The 6,649-nt window shown below is 46.5% G+C and overlaps 1 pseudogene; it reads right to left on the bottom strand.

The window, feature by feature from the left end:
- Positions 1-1,645: 1,645 nt before the first annotated feature.
- Positions 1,646-5,225, bottom strand: LOC149355289 (uncharacterized; annotated as a pseudogene).
- Between the last annotated feature and the right edge of the window lie 1,424 nt (positions 5,226-6,649).

Genomic DNA, 6,649 nt, shown 5'->3' with positions numbered 1-6,649 from the left:
TACAATTTTGACGACTCCGCCGTAGTGAAGCCGTTGTACGCAGTGAAGTCAGAACTCCACAGTCTCCGGGGCACTTGCGCTCTGAATGGCTTTTTCGGCTGGCCGGTCAAGCAGTGTCGTTCTGGCTCTAGCCGTCGAAATCGGTTGCATTTGTGCAGGTGCAGGCAGCGGTGCACCTCGAAGTATACAGTTCGGTTTTTAACAACGATAACTAATACGCAGTCCCTTCCGTTTGGTTCCATGAGAGCCCGTGACGGGCATAACACCAACTCCTATGGCGTAATCGTCAAGTGCTGAGGCGCACCTTCAGGCCGAGCCAAGTTAAGCCGTGGATCGCACAGCGCGCAGACAGATGTCTGCGCTGGAAACCGAGACGCATATAAGGAGTACTTGCACCATAATTGTTTCCCGCCGCGTATACTGTTTTAAATGCCGCGTGCTTCGCCGCTGCAGATACAACCTTTGGTAGCCGGACTGTCGCAAATTTGGATGGAGAGGAGGGTGGTTAGGCGAGGGCGTTTTTCGGGCTGGTTCTCATACGGCGGCAGATGGTTGCTACAACGCTCACCGTTCTCGTGACAGAGAAAGTTTTCACATGTCAAACTACTAGGCTGGCTATTTGTTGTGTGCACGAACGTTTCGTTACAAAAATGTGCATTCTCTCGTCGAGTACAAGTACGCATTTTTCATTGACGGCGAGCGCAACGCTTATCGCTGCGACGCAGCTCATCGCAGAATTTATTAGTTCTGCATTGCACGCAAGCGCACATCAAGCAGAAACAAAATAAGAGCGAACTGGAAACGCCTGCAGAGATACCATTTGCGCTAAGGCCGGTATTGAACACTGTAAAAGTGCTTTTAGTGTGAAGGTACTATTAGCGTCCTACCCCATAAAATCAAAGGTGGACGTGAAGCTTCCCTGAGAGTCACGAAAGGAAAGGAAAGACGCATAAGTGGCCGGCACGCTTTTACGCCATACCGCAGCAGGGCGTGAGGCGCGTCGTTCACGCCCTGCTGCGACAGGTGCGACATTCACTCAGGTGCGACATTCACGCATGATGGAGGGAATGATTAAGCAGCAAAAAATTCACCTGAATCTCATAGACACCCTCCTCAAGCAAATAAATAAAACATAAATCTGGAGAAATGCAATCTGTTGTCCGAGACTCTTGCTTCTCCTCCCTATTTGCTCTCCAAGGGTGTCGATATGCTTTCATGTGAAGGTTAAATGTCTGGCTCTGCACTATTTCCTGGTTCAACATAAAAAGGGCTGCGACGGATAAAATTCATGTATCTGCCAGCCGAAAAAAATGGCTTTCTGCAGTGTCTTTTACAGAACATGGAATTCCTCTATAGCACAAAGCACGCTAAAGTCGCTGCTAGCATAATGCAAGTCATACTGAGTGCATGCGTACCCGTAAACAGCACTGGTAGAGACAAGATAATGAATGTTACATGCATAGGTTTCCACGTAGGGTCAAATTTCGTTGAGGACTCAAGCTGGCTCACTTTATCGCCTATATCTCCTACTGAAATTGATTCAGGAAAACATGCACACAGCTCTAGCAGCATGTTTTGTATGCAAGGATGAACATATATTTAATAATCCAAATTTACCCTCGAGAAAATCAATGATGTGACCTCTTCAAAATGGCACTAAATATTCATCAAGTGCTGGAGCATCCAATTCAAAAAAATCTGTCACTTGGCTGTTCACACAGGCGTGTATGGCAGTTGGCAAGGAGGGTGGCGACTTTGTACATGCGCCCTAAAGCCTGCACATGAAGCCTCTGGTTTTTGTGGTAATCTACAAATGCAAAGTCGCCAGCCACCTTGCCAAAGCCCCACTCCACGGCTTGTCGTACTGTGCTCATGGCACGATTGAAGTGGGCCTCGTCGGGCTGCAGATTCGAACCTCCGTAGGGCTTGAACAGGAGAGGGCGAAGGGGATACGCAGGGTCCCCGTAGATGACATACTTGTGTCCTTGCACAAGCTTTTCAAGGTTATTGTACAGCATGGTCTGCCGCAAAATACCTGCAATTGTGAGAAATGTGTTCGTAAAACAGTAAACTTGGGAAGGGGCATAAACATACATGAAAAAAGTGCTATGCTGCTGCTAGCAGCACGTACACTTAGATGCATTGTATGTGAATGTCGACGATGTAGATGAGATGAAGGCACGAGAAATTACTCTTCGTTTTATCCATGCATCTGTCTTACCACCTTGACATGTGTACCACAAAATTAGGAGAGACATAGCTCAAGTCTACCTTAAGTAGAAAAATTTAGCACACCATGTGCTGGGTTACTATTACCAGAGTACCAGACTGACCATGTTTTTTTGCTGCCCTTTAGCAACAGCAGTGTAGGTGAAATTCCTTGTCACTAGGTGACTGATCTGAAAGTGCAAGATCTCTCTGTTCATGGACAGCTGTTCAGTACGCAACAGAATTCCGTTTCTGGAGCACGTAGATGTGATTTTCATGCTGGTGAACTGCTCAACCATGCTGCAGCCACTCGACCAAGGCATAATACAGTCTATGGAAGCCATTTACAGTACAGCACTGGTGCACCGGATTCTCTTGCACCTCTGCAACATGGTTGAAGACTCAACCAAAGTGAATGCTCATTAAGCATTGAAAAGGCTACCAGCCTAGTGGCACGTGTCACACAGCCCTGTATGTAACTACTACCGAAGAGCTGGGTTTACTGCAGCTCACAACTCTGCTAATGACGTTGTCAGCAACTTTGTCGACAATTGTAGTGCTGTCAGTGCTTCCACGCATCTCCAAGGATTGCTTGGCACCTGTCAAAGCATGCCAACAGAGAATCAAGAGTGCTTCTCGAAGAGTACACCGTACTCAATGGCAGGGTGTTCATCTGCTCACAGCTAACAGGTCACAAAGCAACTAAAGACGACTGAGAGACTCACGAGGACAACCAAGCAGACAGCAACTTCAAATCGGCCGAAGAGCCAAGGGTGGTGCAAATCCGTAAAACAAAACAGGCGCTTGACGATTGTAACTGTTTACTGCGTCCCTCTGGGACCTTCCGACTCTGCACGTTCTCGGCATAGACTGTATCAGGACAGCCATAGATGCAGTTACTTACTTCCTCCTATAACAAACTTTTCTAACAAAGAATTCTTTGGCTCCCATGTGTCTCGTTATTGAGGCGTCTGACTCGAGAAATGAAGCCATCCTTTTTACATATCTTCTCAAATTGTGCACCAACTTGCCCAGCAACGTGTCTTACTGCCAGGTGTTTGACTGTTCAGAGAGGCATTTGAAGCTGTAGAGGTGTTTCACACTACATTGGCGTTTGACATCACAGTGCACTCAGTGCCCACAAGTTTGACGAGTATATACACATAGTGGAAGTCCTTCCATGGCACCAGAAATCAAGACCCGCATAGTAGCTATAACACATAACCAAAAAATGCAACCAGTACGTATCGAGGCACGGCATAGAGTATCAACATACTCTTCTTGACATGCCAGATCGTAACTGAGTACTGAAAGGTTGAACCAAACATCTTTTGATATAACGGCATGCCTTATAAAATAAAGTGTAAGTAAGGCACTCCAGGCTAATGCAGTTGCCACTGCAAGTCAGATTAGAAAAAAAAACACAGAAAGCGCTCTGAGCTGAAGCAGCCAGAGCTCTTTATATAGCACAGAAATAAACTTGAGCCACCTGAGTGGTTTGGGTACTGAGAAAGAAGCATGTGAAGCCAAAAAACAAACAAGCCAAACTGGATCCAAAAACAGAAAAGAGCTAGCTAACTAGTGTCGAGCTCGTCTCTAGCTAAGTACCTAGACATAACCAAGGGCTACAAAATATGGAGCCAAAGAGAAGACTGCTTTTTAATTAGCACAGACATCACCTTTGACATGGACTGCTTCCCATACAAGATCATCCAGGCTGCAAGTGTTCAAATATGTATGTAGCAACATCCTTACAGCCAAGATTCATGAAACTGAAGCCATAATATTAGTTGTTGAATGTGGCCACGTGAGACTGTAACGACGCTGAAATAGCTGAAGACATCACACTGAATGAGAAAAATCACAGAAATAATGAACGGAAAAATCGGACCGTGATGATGCTTAAGAAGCTGATCCATCAGGCAGTCAAGAATAAGAGCTCGCACAGCAGCCATCCGTTATGGCAGACGACAGTGTTCAGGTAATGAGACATTCAGACGTTGGCATACAAGCAGCTGCATTCAAAGGAATTTCACGGCTGCTGGAAAGCCTCCAACTGTCTCTGACGATCAACCTCCCGTAGCACAGTCACGCTTCACATATACTTAAAAACCAACAACATATGCAACCAGTCCTCTCATCTATATTTTTAAACGTGTCTCGGGTAACTACATTTTGCGCACGAAGACTGAGCGAAACTGGAAAAACACTAACCAGCATCGTGGCGTCGTCCGCAAAACGGTCCATCAAGTTGGCAGATGATGCCATTAGCAGCCATAACTGCCTGATATTTCAGCACATGGCACCTTTTATGTCCCGAAAAGTGTTCCTGTTGGTCCACCGACGGCCGGCAGATGCGCCGAGCCGTCCCGTCGATGAAGCCCCAACAGTTCTTTAGCGGGGCCCCTTTTGCGTGGACAGCCTGCGAAAAACGAAAAAAAAAAATAGACAGAAAAGAATACGGTGGTTAAGAACCTCCCGCTTATCCCAGAAACGAAACATCACCTCACCTGCGAGAGTACATCGAGGCTGGAAAGGGTCAACCAGCGGTGCTTCGTCAGGTCCACAAGCAAGTGAGCAAAGTAATACTCGATGTGAGCCATTACTTTGCCCACAATGCTTGAAATCACTGATGTGTGCCGTCCGAAAAGGATCTCTAAGTCCAGGAGCCTATTAGGGTAGGCAAAACGCCGCAGGAGCATAGCGCCTCGTCTCCTGGCACCTGCACCCGCTGCGCGCTCACCACCACACCGGGCATCTTGAGGCAGCGTAGGAGGTCATGTATATCGTGCTTCGCGAACCTGAACAGATCGCGAAATGTGCGACCCGGCATGTTCTTCAAGTTTATGAAGCCATATTCTCCCAGAGATCGTCGCCCCTCCTCCTCATCGGCATTCAAAGCGTAAATGTCCTCGATCTCCTCCCATGACAGCGCGTCGAGCAGGAGGAGGTCGTCAAGGACGCTGTACGGCATGCTTGAAGCTGCGACTTGACCTTTCACGCACGAGTGCGGTCGCTACACACAACACACGCACGATTAAAAACACACGAAGAAGGAGCAATACCAGCGGAATGATGAAATGCCAGCAAAAACACGCGAGAAAACATCCATGCGAGAAAAGAATCGAGAGAAGGTAGATGCATGACGATGACTGAGGGAGAACGTAACTCACATAACTATTGAAGCCGATTTTGTTTGTTGTTAGTGCATATCTCCAAAATATATAAAAAAATTCACCGTATAAGACAAGATTCCTTTTTGCGGCGTTGTTGTTATTATATCTTACATTATTATTCGTGTTGTGCTTTTTATTTTGCGTTCTTTCTTACTTCCGCCACGAGGGTGCGCTCCGGTTGAGCCTACGGTACACGGTACAGGAGCACGGTACGCTAAAAGTCTTTTCGGGCGCGTTTTTTACGGTACACGGCGGCGCATGCGCAGTCGGGCTCCCGGTACTCCGGTAACGGTAACGGTAACACGGTACACGGTATGCTAAAGGTGTCTAATGACTATCCTCGCCTTTCCTGCCGCTTCAGCCAAAGTTGAATTGCTCACCTGTGGCGCTGGCGTTGTATTCAGCGGAAGAAATGCGTCTAATTCTCGTGTTCAAACAGTGAGGAAGCACGTTTTAGTATCTGAACGTTTCATTCGGCTTATAAATAATATCTCAAACGGAAAGTACTGAACAGCTGTATGTCTCAACTGAACTAAATGACCGAATATTTAGATTCAGGACAGCACTGCAAACAAAAGCAGAAGTAAGATTAAGGGCTGCGTGGATTAGGGAAGCAACTGTGTTTATTGGCAGCTGCGCGAAATTAAAAAAAAAATGAGCCTGCGACGACACGTAATGCATAGAAACTTTAGTGAATTGTCCGTCCCACCATCAAGATTCTTTTACAGCAAAATTACTTTCAGCTATCATTAAGCCAATTATAGTAGTATTTCTTGATGCGATCTGTCGTCAAACAAGTAGTACCGACAAGAATGCTGCGCACCCCGATCACCCAGCGGCCGCCGAGTGGGAGAGGCATTGAAGATTTGGCGCCCAAGAACAAACCCCTACGTACGATGTTTGAGAATTGCCGCTCAGTAATCAGTCGTTGAATGTCCAACCATTTTCAGCGTGGAAAAGAAAAAGTGCTTTCCATCTATCGCCTTAAATCTTCGGAACAAGTGCACTCTGTGATGCAGACTTGTTCCTGTGTATGCACAAAAACGGAATCACTCACTGGTAATTTTGATTATTTTCGTCCGGATAGAAGATGGGAAAAACTCTTGACGCTTCAGAAAAAAAAAGACGAAGTTTCAAGGTCTCGACTCGCTATCTAATCGAGTGGACGCGGTGGAAACCATTTTAGGACAACTGATTAAAATTTTTAAATAGGTGGGAGCGCAGCATAAGTGAGAATTTTGCGTCCCGCTGCTTCTTACGAGGCC

Source organism: Amblyomma mixtum, chromosome 3 (genome assembly GCF_055824585.1).
Source record: "Amblyomma mixtum isolate Tamu chromosome 3, ASM5582458v1, whole genome shotgun sequence".
Lineage (NCBI taxonomy): Eukaryota > Metazoa > Arthropoda > Arachnida > Ixodida > Ixodidae > Amblyomma > Amblyomma mixtum.
This window is presented reverse-complemented; position numbering and strand designations above follow the sequence as displayed.